The sequence below is a fragment of the Hetaerina americana genome, unplaced genomic scaffold (genome assembly GCF_022747635.1).
Source record: "Hetaerina americana unplaced genomic scaffold, ioHetAmer1.1.p SCAF_10, whole genome shotgun sequence".
In the NCBI taxonomy this organism is placed as follows: Eukaryota; Metazoa; Arthropoda; class Insecta; order Odonata; family Calopterygidae; genus Hetaerina; species Hetaerina americana.
This window is the reverse complement of record NW_027286070.1, coordinates 22,532,679-22,554,592: the sequence shown is the minus strand read 5'-3', so window position 1 is coordinate 22,554,592 and position 21,914 is coordinate 22,532,679.

The window sequence follows — 21,914 nt, the reverse complement described above, 5'->3', positions numbered from 1 at the left end:
GGTGAATACACACCGGAATAATTTTACCCGAACAATAAGAGCAGCATAATAATAATAATAGCAGCATAGGTGATAATGGCCAACCCTACCTTACTCCCCTTTCTAAAACTGCCCATCCAGGCTCTCAATTGCCTTCTTAGATATTTTCTGTTTCAGCCAACATTTTCCCTGACTTATATTTGGCTATCTGCAAGCCAAAATAGGGATGTATAAAAGCGGACATTAAGGTGCGTATTTTTAAAGGGTTCTTTTTTAATGAAGATAAAGAACGAGCGATACACGAGAGACAATTTTTGCGCATGTGTCTGACTCACGTGATGTAAGCATGTGACCATGCTACTCATCATAAGTGGCCACATCATTCCCAAAGCTCTCTATATTACTAAGTATGGACAGCGTTATGTCGCTGTTAGCCGAACAGTTTTGGTCAATAAAATTATAAAGTAGGTAAAGGCATTGAAACTGACAAATAATTAAATGACCTTACTCTATTAAATGTCAAGTCAGTAATTTAGAACGAAACAACGTATACCTCTTGAAAATGCGCACATCTAAAAGGCTGATTCAAATTGAATGCTGTAACTTTTTGAAGAAGGTATCATGATCGTGCGTGATTTGACAGCTCAAGAACTCATTCTCTCACGAGATGTGAAAACTTAACGGATGACCACGAGCTATCTTCCGCTTTTGACGAAGCAACTCCCACCCTAAAACTTGACTATAAATTAAGTTTCATTTCGCAAGCCTTTTCGTTATGGTCTCACATTTATTTTGAATCGCCCTTAAGGTCGATTATGGGATGTTGAACGCCAAGCTGATCGTACCGTGAGATCTAGCTGGAGATTCAACGACTACGTGACACGTCACTGGCCTCCTTTGTTGCCACCGGGACGGGTGGCGGCAGAGGACGCCAACTCGCAGGCATTTATGCATCCTTCGGAAAGGCTAAAATGCCGAGCAGGCCCCTGCGTCGGAGGCGGAGAGTGCGCCGCCCATTTGCAACATCCGGAGCAAAAAGAGGACGTCGCCCATCGCCCCGCACGGCGGAGCCCCAACATGTGAGGCATGCATGCATATCCGATTCCACGGGGATATTTCTCGCCACGTCCGCGGCATGAATGATCAGAAGGGAACCGTAAACCATGCCCCCCATCCGCTCCCCCTCCGGCAAACCATTCCATCTCACTCTCCCACCCACCTCCCCTATGCCCTCGTGGACCTCCCCCCCCCCGCTCTCGCGCGAAGGGATAGAAATGTATTCACCCTCGGCGGGAGGATAGGAGAGAGAGGGTGGTGGAAGAAGATCCAGCTTGCTCGCCCGCTCGCTTCCTTGCGGAAAGGGGGGCGTAATGACTATGCATTCCTCTCTCATTCAGCACAGCTCCTTTCTTTCTCTCTCTCTCTCCCTCTGCGTTCGGAGGACTTCCCGCTGTAGGAAAGGCTTAATTGGCGAGCGAGCCAGCATCTCAATGACGCTCGCTTTAGGCTCGGCGCGCACACCGCCCTCCCTCGCCCCTTTTGCCCTGTGCGTGGGATCGCTACGGCGGCCGCCCATGCCACTAACCCACCCACCCAGTCACCACCGCCCGCGTTTTCATTCCCGTCCTCCGATCTTCCCCTTTCCCCGTTCTCTTAGCGTCCGTTAAAAGTTGGCCTTTCCAAAAAAATAACGACTTTCTTAGGGGGACGAGGAATGGAAAAAATGATCGTTTTCGAAAATTCCGCAAAAAAATTCATCGCCGCAGTGACCATTTTTCCGCACCTGCGGGTCCTTCCACCTTCGTAGGCGATTCCTGCTCTTTTACTCCACTTTCAAAGTCCAATGATGGATGCCCTATTCGGCTCTAGCATAACTTTATATAGGTAATAATTCATAATTTAACACCTAATTTTGCGTCGACAAAAAATTTCAATTACTGAAGATTCCGATTTTAGAAGGTAGATTATTTATATAGTGGAATGTACCCTTATGTAATTATCCTTGGCTCAACTAATTATTAAGTCGATGACAGTAAGGGAACGAACGACATGTCTGGGTCATATTGAAGAAGAGTCATGTGTTAAGAAACCACACGTATTTTTCACGAGGTTTTTCGAAACCCTCCCGTGCATAGTGTTTTCACTTTCATTCCTGGACATGGTTAAAGTGACATGGGAAATTGACGAAAACGATGCCGGTGCCTGAAATTGCGCTCTTGCGGGTCTTAGGTACTCGAAATAAGAATTATATAATGTCGTACAGCACTTCGGCACGATAAGCGTTCCAAAGAAACTGCGGGAGATGCCGCAACAGTAACTTTTAACGGAGTCATCCGCTAATGTGCATTTCAATGCAACAATTTCAGAGTGTACTCTGAAATTGTTGCATTGAAATGCACATTAGCGGATGACTCCGTTAAAAGTTACTGTTGCGGCATCTCTCGCAGTTTCTTTGGAATTTGTCAAAGTGAAAACACCATAAGTGTTTAAAGTTGGCTTTAACCTCGTGGACAGTGGCGCCTCGCGCACGACTACGAATGCCTGTGACATTGTATGTACGGTATTTCGTCACAACATCTTGTTCCTTTAAAAGCCCCAAAAAATCGTTTAGCTTAAGGTGCCCCTCGGTAGCTTAAGTGGCAAAAGCACTCGACCGGATATTGAGGGATCTGGGTTCGAATCCCAGTCAAGGCAAATGATTTTTACACTCTGAAATTGTTGCATTTCAACGTTAAGCGTTGTTTACGACCACGTTCTTCGTTTTCTTTCTGGCTCATTAGTCTGCTGACGGGAGGGTCATCCCTGTATTCCTTCCTCCAGTTAAGCTAGCTAATTCATTTTCTTAGAAAACTGTAAGCCTCCCATAGTAAGTGAAAATAGTTGTTATCAGAGTGCGGAGAAATAATTTCGCAGAATCTGAATGTTTATACTCTCCAGTGCTTCGTGTGGAAACTTTGTGTTTTCAATTTTATTCCTGGGCATGGTTCAAGTGCCGTCCTCACATTGAGCAAGGAAGAATAACCAGGCATAGTAAATGTTATTCGTGATCACCATGCGCAACTCGAGACAGGTGGGACAAGAGCTTTTGAACGCGGCAGTCAAGGAAGGCGAATCATTCGATATCTCGGACTGAACACATGATATCAGAAGTCAAATTCACTAAAGAGAGATGACAAAGGTTAACACTTGTGTAATCGTTGGCCAAATGCCGCAAACTCAGCTAGGATGGTAGTGAATTATGATTTCCTTTCACTGATCGTTAGACAGATAAAAAAAAAATTGGGACCTAAAGGGGTACTTGGTCCGTAGTTGGACGAAAATGTCGGCGGATTGGGTGCGCAGTCCTACATTTGCTCTAATCAGGAGTTTTTACGAATTTTTCATCCTGCACGAGTGATTCTGGTATCCTGGAAATTTTCTAAGATTTTAATGCGGTCAAATTCATAGGCTTTTACTCTTTAAAAATTACATTTTTCGCATCAATAAGTATTTTTGATGCTCCTAGTATCATTTTAACATTAAGTGTACTTTATACAGGTATATTGAAAGACTGACCAGGATCACGATGCATCAAGCAACAAAATATTTGCTAGCGTATTATATGACTTGTCAAAAATCCTGTGATAGCTTTATAAATATAACTATTAGTTAATAATATAGATTTAATGAAAAGTTTAAAACATAATTTCGTTGTAGATGAAATTCGAATAGTGTCCTGTATGTCGTATTTTAAAATGAAACGGGGATCGAGATCGTGCGGGAGCTAACGTACTGGCTTCCCACCCAGAGGGCGCGGGTTCAAATCGCGACGGTGTTGAATATTTTTCAGAGGTATCTCGATCCCTACTTGAGGTGCTTTGTGGAGGGCACTTTGAGTGAGTACGCTGTCCGTCGGATGGGACATTAAACTACGGACCCCTTGACGCCTTTCGTAAAGAGTAGGCTAATGCCGACGCCAGGTTTCTCTCCACCCTTCATCATTTCCTGTCCATCCCCTATGGCGCTAATGACCTCAGTAGTCGGTCGCCTCCTCTAAAAACTACTACTACTTAAAATGAAACAAAAGGAGTGTATTAACGATATGACCGTAATTGAAAATATAAATGGGAATATTGTTTTTAATCAAGCGATCGCGTCAACTAATGCGTGGCACGTCAAAAAAGAGGTTATGCATAAATTTTACCTGGAAATGGTAGGAAAAACCTAATGATGCTGGGCAGTTGCGAAACAATGGTCGTGTTATAAATAAATTGTGAATTGTGGAATCGCAGTTTTTTTTACCATTTCATGGAATATGGAGGAATTTCACACAGTTAAGCCTGAGGCATTTTCCTGTATCAATATTTAGTCATTTAATATTTTAGTGATTTTCAATTAGTTTGCTCATCGATCCCCAATCGACCCCCCGAGGTCGAATAGACAGACGCCTTTGGGTTTATATCGACCACATCGGGAAACTCTTTCTTAGTTATTACATATCTGCATTTTCATTAGCTCACTGATCATCTTATATGGCAATTTAGTATACCCCACGTGAGTAATAGAAGATATAAATATTCACCTCAACTCCGTATAACGTATAAGCATCTGGCCAACACATTCACCTTCTCGCCGGAAAAAATCTCCCTTCCCCCCTCACGTGTTCTTTCGACTGCGATACTGTGATTTCCTCAAAGAGGCTACCAGACCGACTTTTTATTTCTTAACTCATACACTTGTTATTCCTCTCCTTAAGAAAACGCCCGTCATGCCACTCAGTAAACGAGTGACTAAGGAGCTCTCTCTTCAACAAATTAATTAATACATGCAATTTACTAGTTGCATATGAAAAACGTATCATCCGAAAAAAATTAATACCCAATCACTTTCCAGGGTCTCATCAAGTCTTCATTCATAGGGAACTTCGGATATCTTTTTTTCCTATTCATTTAGAATTCTATTTGAAGTATCCTAGTTTGTAGTGTGAACTGTTTCACTGCCATATGCAAATCCTGCCATATATCAGTCAAAGGTCAAAACATCTGATAACAGTAGCCTTTGAAAAATTCATTGCCAGTTAAACTTCAATTTTAATCTCACTCTCTTATGCTTCCCTATCTAATTTCATCCATAGGCATGTATATAGCTATATTAAGCAGCTATAAAGCGAAACTCGGATCTTTCCGTAGTTTTAATTTCCCCAGAGTCTAATAAATCTTTCTTCTTGCGTCTGGTTTCATTACTAATAATTTATTTGCGAATCACGAACAAGCAACGCAAATGCAATAAACGGAACTTTTATGGAGATAGAGAGAGAGGTGGTCACAAAAGGCAATCTAATTTTTTAAAGTCATGTTAAAATTTTGAAATATTGAAAAATATTTTATCTCAGATATTTTAATTGTGATTTCTATTTATTTTACCACTGCGGAGAAAATTCGCCCTAAGAGTCCCGAATATACCTGCAAATATTTCCTGATGGAGTTAACTCTTTCCATACCTGTGAAAACAATTTCTCTGCCAACTGCACATTTAACAGAAGCTTTAAATGATTTCCCTTCTAATAACCTCTTCAACATACCACTGCAGTGATATTTTAAATCAAATTCCTCAAACAGTATTACACGATGATGACCGGGATACAAATCCTGATAGGCAAATTTACCAACATCAGGCAAGAAAACGTAACGTTTATTAATCTTTCCAATTACATTCTCCATATACGTTGTCTTACCGCAATTAGATTCACCAAATAAATAAAGTTGACGCTTTTTGTGATCATGGCGTTCTATAAATTCATTGTACCATAATGCAACCTCCATAGGCCAACCATTATAACTAAATTCCAAAGGACGAAATATAACAGCACTCTTAATATTAGAACGAAATTCTTGATGATAACTTTGCAAAAATTTATACCTATTATAATGTTCCGTTACAAATGGATCACAGAAACTGAAACTACATGCGTAATGCGTGCTCGCAATAATCACAGACTACTGTATCAGGTTTGGTTTATAAGAAACCTCTTGGCCATCATTTTGCCTGAAGGCTTTCTCATTCCTTTATAGTTCTCTACGATGGCGTATTACATAGCCGATTTCTATTGATTCATAATTGATCTGACTCGGTTATTCTTTCCCTCTGGTGGTCCCTTTATGGTCCACCTTGTACCTCAATATATGCCCAATTAATCATTCTCCAAGTCTTTTCTGTGTTTTCCATTAAAAACTATCTTTGATCACACTTCCAAGTAGTTGATAATTCATGTATCGCCAGTTTTATTTTCGTAATCATTCGGTGACAGCACACCTTTATTATGTTACTACTCTAAATCATGCTATTTTTTACACAGAAAAGTAAACCTAATAGACATGCTTCCTTGAATCATTTCCTTGCGTCCAATCATTTTTCTAACAGAACGCCCTCTTCGCTTGAGCCTTCCCGCTTTCCTAATTCTGCCCTGCTTCTTCTATCGCTGATGGCCAACCCTCTGCGACATCCTACGTGGCAGAGGTTGGATTCCTGGCCTTGCGAATTAGACCCTCCCATATTCTTTCCTTTCTTTTCAAAATATTTCCACCCCTTCCATTTTCCCAGCCTTTACATTCTCAGGACGTCCTTTTCCAGTACAGCACGTGCTCGCAATTTCGACATCCAGTGGAAGGAGTGGGCAAAGATGTTTCGCAAAAGATTTTTTGAGCTATTCGCGGTCCGAATTTCTCCCAATTCTCTCATTCTTCACTTCTCTCTCTTTTTTTCTCAGTTTATGGCTTGTGGGAACTCTTGCCAATGAAACAATGACATAACGGTTCATGTCCTTTTGTAACGCATGCTGGCGAATCCTCGGATTTTTCCAATCCTATTCTTTTTGGGATTCTGTTCTCAGACAAGAGAACGTCCTTTAAAGGCGCATGCTTTTTTGTGCGCAGGGTATTTTTCCTGTTACTCCATTTTTTTGGCAGGATTTATCATTTTTTCCTCAAAAGCACGTGCGATAAATGGCGTTAAGAGTGATGGCCCTTTAATTAGCTATACAAATTTGGCGGTAAATATTTAGTCTTCAATGAATTCTAGATTACAGAGTATAGTTGGATTTATAATTAATGCTTCGAAATAAGGGAAACTTGTTTTTTTCACACATATATAACTACTAATATGTCCGCATTTCCCACTAAGTCGCACTAGTTCCACGAGAAAAACAAGTATTTCTTCATTATTATATTTTACCACCGCATAAAAACTATTAATTACATCAATGAGGCTTCGCATATGACACGATGCGTTTACCACATTGTAAGTACAGGTTGAAACTGGCATTAATGTTTTTTTGTGTTCCACGACATTAATTTTTATATTTAACATAGTTGTTATACATGTAACGTGATTTTCTTCCACCTTGTCTACTCGATGGCTGTTTATTTCCAAGCTTTCTCTCTACATTCTAGTTGAGTTACGCCATTGCTTCGTAACTAACCTCAGGTGGTTTCAGGTATTTTCATATCTGACGTTTGTACTACTAAGGGGTTACAGAAAAACTCAGTGGAATATTCTCAATTAGATACTACAAATTTAAAAGATACCGACGAATTATGATAACAATGCTAAAAATAAAAATGGCGCTCAAGAATTCATAATTATTAAATGGTCAAATTTTTGCTCTATCCAAGAAAATATGACTGCTTTGGAAAGGGTACCAAACATGTCAACTATTCCAACTTATTTTTCCGTAATATTAGCAGCGGGAAAATTTTAAAAGTCAATTCAAGAAATTAATCGCAGAATTAAGAAACAAAAAAATAGGTTGCATTCCCGAAGTCCTTTTTTCTCAACAGTGATCCATCAATGAATGAATTCTCAAAAATAGTTTGAAAAGAAGGCAGAATCGTAAAGTTTTACTTTCCTGGTTCAGAAAAATACGCACGACCATACTTAATTGCTGACTTCCTGCGTCAATAATTAAGGGAGAAAAAAAATTCTGAGGTGTAGCTAAGATGTAAGCGTGCCGCCGAAGAACCTCTCAAAAATGTATAACATTACTATAATTCTTGGAAAGTATATTTATAACTCATAATACAATGCAAGAATGTATCTAATGGTAGAAGTTGGAATACACTACCTTCAGAACCAGATGTCACTGAAATATCAATTACCTTTTTCATGAGATTAATATTAGTATAGAAACAATTATAAGCGATTTCCTCTTGAAAATTCTTCTTCGCAATCATCTTTAATTCTTTTTCCAATTTAGGGCTTCAAGAATGTGTGAGCCTTTATCGTCTCAAATTCGATGCAATTACGCAATCGAAACAATTTTCAGACGTTTATCTCGGTGGTACATCCGGATGCCGAAACGCATTCTTCTTATGATTTTTCAGTTCGAAGGCACCATGTCATACTTCCTTACGCTACCTTGATTTTTACTAGCCTCCTTTACACGTCACATCTCATCTACATCTACATAATACCCCGCAAGCCGCCACGAGGGGGTGTTAGGTCATCCTCTATTAAACTGCAATTGGCTTCAAAAATATTTACCGATTTCTTGACTCGGGGTGATTAAATTCATAAGTGTTCCGAAAGCATATTTACCCATCATGCATCATCACGCTAGACTCTTGATTATATTAGAACAAGGGTTGTATGGTATCACATGAGTTTAGGATTGAAATCCAATAAATGTCTCCACTCTGCTGTCATTAGCGATGCTAACAATAATTTTTATCCTTTGCCTTACCATACCGTGGGTCGCGGTAGTCCAGGGGTAGAGCGTTGGGCTGCTGACCGGCCCGGGTTGGATTCTCGAGTAAGCCTCTCTGGGCCCCTGCAGCTCCACCCAGCCCTCCTACCCTGATGTGTGAATTTCACGCGCCGTCGGGCGTAGTACTGGGTGAACACTACCATCACCTACCAAACTGACCTTCGGGTTGATTACTGCGTTCATGATTTATCATACCGACCGGGTTAGCCAGGAGGGTTATGTGCTCGCCTGTTACATCAAAGGTTGTGGGTTCAAGTCCGGCCTAGGTCACGGGTGTTGTGTGAGCTTAGGTGGTTCGACCCCGAGGCAACTTTATGACAAGCTGAAGTTTTATCTGGATCCCAAAAGACGTACGGACCACCGGAGTCGTCCCAAGTACAAAAAAATCATTTATTACACACAAGGCAGTCCTTCGGAACAATGTTTTTTTGTACTCAGATCGGTTTCATCAAACTTTCGTCATTATCACACCTGCACTCAAGTTATGTTAAATAAATCAATTTTGGTGAAACCGGTGTAAAATAAATTATTTTATATGGAAGTAGATTTAAAATAGTTTCCTTTTAAAAGTGGCTACTTCTTTCAAGTGCAAATTTTCAATTCGTGTGATAATTGGCTTGTAATTGCCGTGCAAAAAAATATCTTCATGCTCATATAAAGCCTGCCTGGGGTTAGTTTATTTTGTTTTTCGCGAGGTCCTGATTTCTCGGATTCCGTTGTCTTAGTACGCAAGAATTGCGTCGAGGAGCCCGTTTTTGTTTCTCGTTCGCACTCTATCGGTTGCCATTGGAAAGTCGCCGGCCCAATTTCACGCTAGCATTACGATGAATATTAGACTCCTGGCGTTGCTCGCGTATGCGGAGTAAGGACTTGGGATTCGGATTTCTCTCAACCCCTTTGCGGTCCGGCGTGGGAGAGCCGGGCACTGGACCATGGACAAGGCCTTACTCCTTTTTGTCTTTCGGCCACATGTTCGCTTCATGTGCCAATCGCCAGAGGAGAGCTGTGGCAAATTTCACCTCTTTGAAGGCCAAATATATCATTTCGGCATCACTTAACGTTTTGAATGATTCGACTGAGACTCCCAACAGTGAATATTAACTCACATTCAAGAACACCAAGGCTCTATTCTTTGTCAATCAAATATATACACCTATTTTTGCAATCCGACTGAATTTTTTTCCATTTTATACATTTTTTCCTCTTGCTTTGATATTTTTAGTAATGATAATGGATGATGTTCTTCTGAATTAAAATGATAAATCAATACTCAATATAATATGCATCTGATCATACTAGACATATATTTGGCGGAATTGGGGATACTTATTCCAGAAGTCGTATCAAGGTCTTATCGCATGTATTCATCGTAAAATAATGAAAGCCTTGCCCTAATATTTTGCCGATTGTTTTTCAAGACGAAATTTATCAAAAAACATCTGTTTTCATAAATGACAGGTGTTCATGAATGGCATGCTTGCAGTAATTTTTAAGTGAAGGCACCAAATTTATCGAATTCCACTATTCACAAACGAAAAAACAAATAATTCATAAAAGAGTAAAAGATCTGCATGTTCATGAGAAAGATGGTTATATTTTTTTAAAATAGAGGATTGTGGATTGAAAAATAGGATGTGGATTGAAAAATAGGATGTGGATTGAAAAATAGGATGTGGATTGAAAAATTGGATGTGGATTGAAAAATAGGATGTGGATTGAAAAATAGGATGTGGATTAAACCCCATTGATATAAAAAAATTAAACAGACGAGATTTAAGCCAAATCACATTCATAGTATTTTTATCCTAGTCCATGACAGTAAAAGTCATCATTGAATACCATAATGAGCGTATAAATTGAACCGCTTCCTAATGAATGGTCGTTGTCAGGACTCGAATGGCATTTTTCAGAGAGGAGATAAATGCTTCGTCCTCTCTTAGACGTCGCCTGTCGATTCATACTTATAGAATAATAAATATCAGACGAGTCCTTGAGTTGTGAAAATCGTTGTGCAAATCATTTCCAGGCTCATTGCGAACAATGGTTCCTGTGAAACCAATTTCCCCCACATATCCTTGATTGTACAAGCGATCCAAGATCAAGCGCCAAAGAATGGGCTAAGAGCGTCACTGAAGCAATAGGCAAGTAAAAAACTCACGTTTCAAGATTATTTCAAAAGTTTCCCCAAATGGTACTTTAATGATAGTCGTTAAATGAATGAAGTGGGTTAGGGTCGTTAAAAATAGTAATTACCCGAAAAATATTTCTTTAAACTCAGGAAAATTACCTATTTGCCTAGTTGGCAGATCGTTCTACTAATCGAAGGTCCCTAGGTTAAAATCCGGGTGGATGTCTTTGGGCTCTTAAATACTAGGTGAGATTAACTCTTACTCATCAAAACCAACTTTCGGATGAATTATTGTGTAATGTGTATAGTTTTTATTAATAAATTTTTTAAAGTTATTAAGATTTTTAAAGAGCGGAAATCACCACGTATTGAGAAAAAATCACCTTAGATAAAAAGGAGTAACTATGCTAAAACACTCTTTGTTAGTCACACATTATCACATTTTTTCTCTCCGAATCACATTATCTTTTTCTGAAATCACGAAATCGCTTTCTCAAGATGAATTTTTCTCACTTTATTCTAACTACTAATAATATTGGCATTGGTTGCGTTTCATCTATCTGATGAAGTGTCAATCAAAAAGGAAAGTGACAAGTACTTATTTTTCATTCATTAACTGCCAACAGCCCCGTCGTTGAAGTCAAGAGTCCACTTTTGGTAAACAGACACGTCTTTTAATCGGACATTTGAAATCATTTCGATGTGAATGTAGCAAAAAATGAAAATTTCTCCCGTTAAAGTCTATATCTTTGCGAAAAACATTCAACCGGCTTTAGACTCGTACTTACACTGTCGCTTATATTCTTATTTCGCAGTGGACAGGAAATAATAATTGTGTAACCAATACTTGTCTTACAATGTTGCGACGATATCCTTTGGTGTTGTTTGAATTCCAATAGGCTTTTTATCGGGGAGGTTGCCCATTTAACCTGCGCTAATGACACTTGGAAGACTTTTTGCTGAAACACTCGAAGAGACACTCCGACAAGTCAGTCTTCGTGCTTGTTTCATATTCTCTCTTTCAGACTTCCAGCCAGTTAGACGTGTGCGGCACATAATACCTTCTTTGAGAGGAGAAAAATGAATTTCAACAAATCATCAATGAATTACAGAATTTATGCTTCTTTAGCATTAGCACCTCAGAGAGATACATATTACTTCATGATAGTTTTACGGAATACTCGGATATACGGGTACAATACTTTGTAAGGGCTTGAGCACAGAGTTAACAGTTACATTTTTCTGTTGAGTGGCATTTGTTCAGTAGTTAGCACAATTAATTCACTTATAAACATTTAAATCCAGCTTAGGCTTTCATTACATCATTATAAGGTGCAGAATCTTATCGAGAATTAACTTCAAAAATTCTCCTCCGTAAGACTAACTTTCTTAGAGTATTATACAGGTCAAGCGACATGATTTTTAAAGTCTTTTCTACGGAATTAAATTTACCTAAGTGTTAAATTAAACCGTGGCGCAGGAAAGTATGAAAGTTCACAAACAATTTATGATGAAAGAATATTTTACTGTAAAGTATTTGTATTTTCAGCGTTTAAAAACAAAATACTACACTCATTATTTATGTACCACATTTAGCATCCAAATCTCGAAATTATTGTTAAAATTTACGCCATTGATACCTTTAACTTGGGTTCATGATGGAAATTAACGTAGAATTTGATTTATTCAAAGGTGATTAAAGAAATAGACGACGTTTTTGGAGGCGTTGCTACTCTAGTGATGATTATGAGTACATGTTTCCCATTCACTAAGTACCAATAACATTTTCAATAAAAACTTTCTATACCCTAATGTCTATTCTCATGAATGCATATATATTCATTTTTTTCAAGCTCTGCTTAGAAAAAATGGATGGATATGCATTCAATTTTCATTAATGTAGCCCTGCCTGTAAAATGAGAGGTTATACATCACCGTGATGTTAAACTGATTTATTTACATTCGTAAATAAATAATTAAAAGGCTGCGTTTTGTAGATGTAAAAAACACAGAAATCAACCTTAGGGTCGGTTTGTTAGGTGATGGTAAAATTCACCCAGTACTCAGCCCGACAGCGTGTGAAATTCACACTTCAGGGGACCAGTTACTTTCTCTAAAGATATATAGACTAAAAAGTAATACCCATAAAAATTTGCTACGTGTTTAGCAGTGTTAAAAAGAAGGAGCCTGCAGTAAAGATTAAACCAATCAGTATACAATAGCTATATTTTGGTCTTGAATAATTAATTCTCTACTTTATGCGCAGAAATAGCTATTCACATGATATAGAATGCATATGAGTTTGTAGAACTAAGTTTGAATTGTTTACTCTTTGTTAAGGAAGAAAACTATTATATATTTTGGGGAAGGATAAATAAAGGCTGAGGGGCAGCAAATGGTGCCCCTCAGTTTTATTCGACGAGTATTAATCGTAGCTCTGAGATAATGGCGAGAGGACAGTCCTTAACCAGAATTTGTTCGTGGAAAATCAAAATAAAGAAGTAAGCATTATAAATAACCATTTATTGGAAAAAGCATATATCTGATTGATAATTGTTTTGCTTTTAAATGCAGTAATCCTTGGATCGCGAACAGTAAGGACAAGCGTAGAAAAGGTAGGTCTTTGTGATTAAAGAAAATGGGAGATTGTACAAAAAATAAAAGTGCCTAGCAGTGGCCTGATACTACAGAGGAAAAAATAAAAATTTCCATCGATTGAAGACGAATTTTTACGAAGAGGCTTCGCTAAAATGATGGCTAGGAGAACACAAGGGTGGTGAACAAATCGAACCAATACAGGTATATTCGGACTTGGCGATCTCAAGGAAGGTGGCTTTTTCTCGATACTTCTCCGACTGGAGAAGTGGCCCGGTCCATTCTGATTTCTATCTCCCGTATTATCTCCGATCCTTGAAAACAGAACATTTCGATTCGACATCTGATTCAAATTCTGTAAAGCATGAATCACGTTGCATTATTCGGTGAATTTTTTCGTCAATTCGAGCATCTTTTTTTCCCAATACATTTAACAGTCAGGTACCGAAGGAGTTGAATGAACAATGTGTATTTTCTAATGATGTATTTTATGGAAACGAACTAAAAAGTTCCTAAGCAGACATAAAATCGACTTTTCTGATTCCCTTTTGGCTTAATTTACCGGAATGGCAGAAACCATCTCCATTTTAGCGCACTTCATTGAATTGCATTCTTACGTCTGCAGCAGTTTTAATGCCAGGTAGTAGTACTGACGTTAATTTATCCTCTAGTTACATGAAAGAATTCATTTCAAAAAGGTATCTCGACGACCCTGCCAAAGTAATATTAATATGGAATATTTTTAGCATCGCCTTTTAAATTGAATTTCCCTGTTTTTATCTTATTTGAACATGTTGCAGAACTTCTAACTTGAAACATCCTAAAATTGACTTGTTCAGTATAGCAGATCCATAGATAAATATATATTAATCGTCGAGGGCCATGTAAGATTAATGGCACAGGATATCAGAAAGTACATAATGAAATAATTAAAATAAAAACAATGGAAAACATAATGTCAATATTACAATTAGAAGTAAAGAGAGGAAGTACTTGTGCCGTTTCAAAATGGGCGTGTTTTACCCAATGCAGTAAAAAGGCATTCTGTCAATACAACCTACATTTCCAGATTTTTACCTGTACATCTCTCAACTTAACACAAGAAATATTTCCATTAACTGTTTTATAAATTTGCTTACGTTTCTCCATTATACTGATGCGTTTAAATTTATAGATTATAAATTGTTGTGCCACATTTATATAAATTGGTTTAGCCTACAAATCATTAAGACATCTGATGGAGTAGGGAAAAGTAAATAATTGATGATTTAGGCAATGGAGAGCTCAAATGTAAAACAATATGCACTTGTCTATCGGAGCTATAGCTATTGTAAATTAAATCTCTTTTAGATGCGTGACATGGAATTAATGTTATTTAACCTTTTTATTTTCCTGAACTACCACTGGTCATGTAAATGATAATATAAGTTTTTAGTATAAGCTAGGAATAATTATTATTACACCTAATTTATAGTGATCTGCATAGTTTTTTCTCTAATTTTTTCCGTTCCAATTTTTCACTGAAAATTGCGAGTATTCGTTCAAACCATTTTTTCCCCCTTCGATGATGGAAACCTCTCGGGATTCTCCGAAACGACACCAGTCATCGCTCTGCTCCCCCGGAGGCGAGGAAGATCCCGAGGAGGCAATGCGTGCAATTCATGGCCGCGCACACGGAGCGCAGACGCATGGCCAGTTAAATAGTGGGTGGGTGGATGTGGCGGGGCGTGAAAGGAGGGGCGTGGGCCAGGTTTGGAAGGTTGAGAGGGGTGGACCCCTCGCGGGGAAGAGGCGGGGTGTGTTGTCCTACAGGCCCGGAGGGAGGGGGGAGTGGGGGAACGACGTCTCCGGCGACGGCGGCTGTCGAAGGACCACGGAGGCCGTATTTATGCGGTCTCCGCTGACGCTCCCTCATTGCGTATTCCTCGGCCGAAGCGTCCGGGGGCAGGTGGGCGGTGCGACCGGGGTGGGTTGGTCGACGCGTGGGAAAGGAACCCATAGGGGAAGGGAAGGGGGGCGGCCATGTGGTTAGGGGAGGAGGAGGAAGTGAGAGTGAGTGGTGGAAACGGGGCGGGTATCGCAATGCGGTCGAAACGAAGGAGGAGGAACGGGTAAGGTTTTGTTTCCGCGAAAATAGTGTCGGCTCTCCTGCCTCCCCCACGAAGGAGGCGAGGGGACGCGGAGGTCCATGTATAGTGGAGGGAGGGGAGGAACAAGGTTTATAGAGGAAGGTCTCTCGTTAGTGGACGAAAAGGTGGCTGAAAACGCGTGTGCGATTGTCTCTCGCGTTTTACCGTTCGCTTCCGTGCTTGAATGAATCCGCCTCTATTTGGAAAACGGGGAAAACGTAAATGAAAGTAATCTTTTTTCGCCAACATCATACGATTAGAAATATAACGTCTGCTACTATCTTGCTAAATAAGATGCAAATTAGCTTGGAAAAAGGTGATTTTATATGCAATAAACAGATCATGAAAAAATATGACGAGCACATCATCTGGGATGATCTCTATGAAGAACATGATTGATTACTGTTTAGTACGTTCTTTCAAAAGAAAGAAAATATCTCGCATACTGTGATAGGCTCTAATTTCATGGAAATTTATTGAAAAGAAATAGCTAAGATTTCTGCTATACATCCATTATACATTTATCAAAATTTAGAAAATTTATCAAATTTCGTTTCGAAGAAAGTGGATGCGTCACAAGTAGAGTGGAAGTGTCCTAACTTAGGGTATTTACATATTAGTAAGAAAATAGATCAAGTAGATTCCTCTAACATTACCTTCCATAACGAAATTAGGCAAATATTGATAGCGGGCACTGAATTTATAGTGTTATTCCATGGAATTGTGATGTGAATCGAGTTACTACGCTAAACTTTATGATTAATGCGTCTTATCATTCCCTATCCTTTTAAAATGAACACAACTGTACTTGCTGAAGTCAAACATTCCAGGTTCTCTGATAGCGGTTTTAAATCCGCTAACTTACATACTATCGAGAACAGGCCTCCTAAGAATTATTTGTTAGTGTGCGCAATTTTTGGATTGTATTGATATATCCGTCTTATTCTTGGTAATTCGGTTTCAGAACTGAGGAACTTGGTGCCCGTCACTCCTGGGAATATTCGAAATAACAGTTCGAAGATCCATTTCACAAATTTTTTCTTTTTTTTCTTCTTCCATTCCAAAATATTTCGAGGGATTTTGGTACTGTTGATTGTAGTTTATTACCACTCGAACTCGATGTATTTTAATGAGAGAGAGAAAGCTTCAATCTCAAAAAAAGGAAAAGAGTTTAAAATATTAATTTTACATGCAGAATACGACTTTAGATGGGTAAAACCATACAAAGTTGTCTTAAAAGTCGATAGTGTTCACTGTCATAGTTTAGAGGTAGGTTTTGTGATATATATATATATATATATATATATATATATATATATATATATATATATATATATATATATATAATATATATATAAACAGATATAAGGAAAAGGGATAGGAACACATATAAAGGACGAACACAATAAAGGTGGGGAAGGCGGAATCGAACGGATCACAAGAGTAAAAATTTTTCCTTGACCGGGACTCGAACCTCGGATCTTTCCACTTTTCGGGCGGATGCTCTTAGCCACTTGAGCTATCGAGGAAACGTAATTACTCCTGAGATCCGTGGGTGTAATATGTCGCCAAGCGCCCCGATTCTTTAGCCAAGAGATGGCGTCAGGGGACTGTTTCACCCACCAAAGGAGAAATAGACAATACACAAGAGGAAAGGACAGTGGTTTAGAATTCATACAACATCATACAGGAAAGGAACAGTGCGTTTCGTGGCACGCATAGCCAGAAGAAAGAGATGAGCCACATTGGCGGCGGGATTTCGTGTTTGAATGTATATATATATATATATATATCTCCAAGACTATGACATATATATATGTTATATATATATATATATATATATATATATATATATGTATGTATATATATATATATGTATGTATATATATATATATATATGTATGTATATATATATATATATGTATGTATATATATATATATATATATATGTATGTATATATATATATATATATATATATATGTATGTATATATATATATATATATATGTATGTATATATATATATATATATATATATATATATCCCCTCCCCGGACTACAACCTTGACGTGGTGGAAGGGCTTGTGCGTTCCGATGACCCCTAGAGCTGTACTGGCGGGAGTAATAAAAATTGCTCCTGGTAGGGTCACCCATGCCAGGTAGGTCGAAGGTTAGGAGCCAGACGAAAGGTAGTCCACGCAGCGTCTGTTCCTCAGTGAGGCGGCTGCAATGGCGTCTGACCCCAGTGGGGCGGCCAGTAAGTGATGGTGTCACGTTAAAAACACTATTGAGGAAGGCAACGGGAAACCACCTCAATTATCATTCCCAAGAACAATGTGATGGACAATAGAGATATTTTGAGTCCTGGCAACCACGGGGCTCGGCCCAATCGGCCGTGTGTCGTGCCCGGCAGCGGGGGAGGCAAGGCTTCCGCGGTCGTCATCCCACGAAACCCTTGCAAGGGAAAACCAGCAGCAGCAGGACAGAAGACGCAGAAGAAGAAGACCAAATTAGTTAGAATAGGAACGTGGAATGTTAGGACAATGATGAGGACGGGGAAATTGGAGAATGTTAAGCGAGAGATGGGAAGGGGAAATATAGATATTTTAGGTCTATGCGAGGTGAGATGGAAAGATAGCGGGGATTACTGGAGTGATAAGTATAGAATAATATACAGCGGTGGGGACGAGAGCCAACGAGGGGTTGCCATAGTATTAAATGAAGAGGTAGGAAGAAGCGTAGTCAACATAGAGCAGGTAAATGATAGAATACTACTAGTGGAGATAAAAGCAGAACCGACGAACTTAGTTATTATCCAGGTATACATGCCACCGAGCAACCATAAGGAAGAAGAGGTCGATAGGATATACGATCAGTTAGAGGACATGATTGCATGTGTTCCTGCAGGGAAACATTTGATAGTGATGGGGGATTGGAATGCGACAGTAGGCGAAGGAAGAGATGGTGATGAGGTGGGGGACTACGGTTTAGGCACGAGGAATGACCGCGGGGAGAAAGCAGTTGAGTTCTGCAGGAGACAGGGGTTAGTTATCACCAACACTTGGTTCAGACACCACAAAAGACGCAGGTATACATGGAAAATGCCAGGTGACTCGGGAAGATATCAGCTAGATTATATCCTGGTTAGACACAGGTTTAGGAACAGTGTGATAAATTCCCACAGCTTCCCGGGAGCGGATGCGGACTCAGACCACAATTTAGTTGTTATGAAATGTAGCGTACGTTTTAAAAAGATAAGGCAGGGGCGGCGAGTTAGAAAATGGAATGTAGAAGCATTAAATGGGTTGAAAAGAAAGGAATACAAACAGGCGGTGGAGAAAATCATGGAGGACGGTAAAGAGCTAAGTACTATTGAAGAAAAATGGGAATGTATCAAAAAAGGGTTGTCTAAAGCGGCAAAAGACACTATTGGAACCGTTAACGCTAAAAGGACTCGTAAACCATGGATCACGGATGAGACGATTACAAAAATGGATGAGCGGCGAAAATGGAAGAATATAAATACAGAATTAGGCAAAATGAAGTACAAAGAATTGAACAATAAATTGAGGCGGGCAACAAATAAAGCAAAGGAAGCATGGTGGAAGACGCAGTGCGAGAATATGGAAAGTCTGCAGAGGAAGGGGGAAATCGGTGCGCTTTACAGCATAGTTAAATCTTTATCGGGAAGTAAGAAAGGGAGATCAACGATAGCAGTTAGAGATAAGGCCGGTAAGGTAATAGTTGACGCAGGAAAGATCCAAGAGAGATGGAAGGAATATGTAGAAGAACTGTATAGTAAAGAGCTTAGACCAACAAAGTTAGACATTGAAAAGGAACATGACGTAGAGGAAGATAGCTTAGGTCCAGGCATACTAGACAATGAGATAGAAAGGGCATTAAGGGAGATGAAACTAAATAAGGCCGTGGGGGTAGATAACATTCCCGTGGAACTTTTGAAATGCTTGGGAAAATGTGGGAGGAAGAGGCTATATGGGCTGATCCGTAGTATTTATGAGGAGGGAATCTGGCCGGAAGACTTTGTGAGATCAGTTTTAGTTCCTATTCCGAAAAAGGTAAAGGCCACGTCATGTGAGGACTATAGGACAATTAGTTTGATATCCCACGCAGCTAAGGTTGTTCTCAGGATCATAAACAAAAGGATAGAGAGTAGGGCAAATGATTACTTAGGGGATGATCAGTCTGGGTTTAGGAAGGGGAGAGGTACGCGTGATGTCATTGCAGTAATGAGATTATTAATCGAGAGGAATATAGAACACAACCAGGAGGTATTTGCCTGTTTCGTAGATTTCGAAAAAGCGTTTGATAGAGTAAATTGGGAAAAACTAATGAGTATATTGCAGAAAATAGGAATAGATTGGAGGGAAAGGAGGCTAATCCGCAACCTGTACATGTCTCAGACTGCTCAGGTGAGGGTGGGAAACGGGGAGTCAGGATGGGCAGTGTTAGGAAGGGGTGTAAGGCAGGATTGCCCATTATCACCGTTGCTGTTCAACCTGTACGCAGAAGAAATGATCAAAGAGGCATGGGAAGAACTCGAGGTAGGAATGAAAGTGGGCGGGGAATTCGTAAAATCAGTTAGGTTTGCTGATGACCAAGCTTTAGTTTGTCAGTCAGCCAAGGGGCTGCAAGCATTGCTTAGTGAATTGGAAATTCAGTGCGACAGGTATGGGATGAGAATAAATATTAATAAAACAAAGGTTATGCGATTTTCTAGAAAGAAAAAGGCCAAGCTTAACATTAAAATAGGAGGGCAAAAGCTAGAGCAGGTAGAACAGTTTACGTATCTCGGTAGTGTTTTGGACCAACACGGTCAAAGTAGTAGGGACGTAAGGAGAAGAATTGCGCTAGGCAAAGAGGCTTTCACAAGGAGGAGGGAGTTGATGACAGGGACTTTGAGTAAGGATGTTAAGAAAAGACTCGTAAAAACTTTGATATGGAGCGTAGCTATGTACGGAGCGGAAACGTGGTCATTGAAGCAGGAAGATAGACTTAGATTGGAGGCTTTTGAAATGTGGGTGTGGAGAAGAATGGAGAAGGTGAAATGGACAGAGAAGAAAACAAATGAGGAAGTACTTGGTATGGTGGGCGAAGAGAGGGGTTTGTTGGGAGCAATCCTATGGAGGCAGGAAAAGTGGATGAAGGGGGTGTTGACCGGCAGTGGGATGTTGAAGACTGTGATAGAGGGTAGAATGTTGGGCAAAAGAGGAAAGGGAAGGAACAGGATAGGGTTGTTGGACGGGATGAAGGGAGGAAGGAAGTACTCAGAGATGAAGAGGGACCTGATATAGAGTAGGATGATTGATTTTGTGTTTTGTTAGGAGTAATAAAATATTTGTTTGGTAGTTGTGTCAGTCCAAAAACCTACCTTAACCGGTAGATTACTTAAAAAAAAAAAAAAATATATATATATATATATATATATATATATATATATATATATATATATATATATATATATATATATATATATATATATATATATATATATATATATACACATTTATAACCGCCTCAGAACTCACGAAAAATCGTTGAAGCCAAAACTGCAGTCTATTCGGTAGACGATCGCCTCATTTTCTTCAGCCAATCATGATAATTCTAATCTCTTACTGGCTCTATCCTATGCTATTATGGTTGTTACTTCCTAATCAGAGATCATAAAGAATATCAATTATCCAGTATTCCCCAATTCTCAATATCCCTCACATCTATTTCCTCTTTTTTTCATATTTATTCCACAATGTTCTACCTTCCACCAATGTTCCCAATATTTCATCGTTTATAACGAATTCGTTGTTTAAATTGTTTCATTCTGCTCCATCGGAACATTTTGGTGTAAAATCAGTCTCCAACCAAAGAATTTTGCAAGGTGTGGGGTGAAAACTTTCTGAATTGGATACGAATAATTTGTCTCCCCGGAAACCAGTGTAAATGTGCTTCAAAGAGAAAGAGATAGAGATTGTAGCGATGGTTTGGATTGGCTCCCTCTGATTGATTCGCGAAATGGAAAGTACCTTATGAAGCGATACACTTAAAGGGATAAGCACGTCTCACATGTCGATAAAAACTTTACGCCAGCCATCGCGGACTCGAGAGATATATACCGGTAATCGCATAAAACTTGACGTTGTCGTAAATGGTAAACGTTTCCTCGCTCACGCCCCTTAAATGGAAAATCCCTAACAAGTGAAAAAACGCTACCTATTTCTCGTGAGGAATCTCCACTTCCTCCGTCTAAGACGCCCCCAAACGCTCTATAAGGTTCCCAGACGACGATGACCCCGAGTAGCTCAGTTGGCTGGCCTATACACACTTTTCTT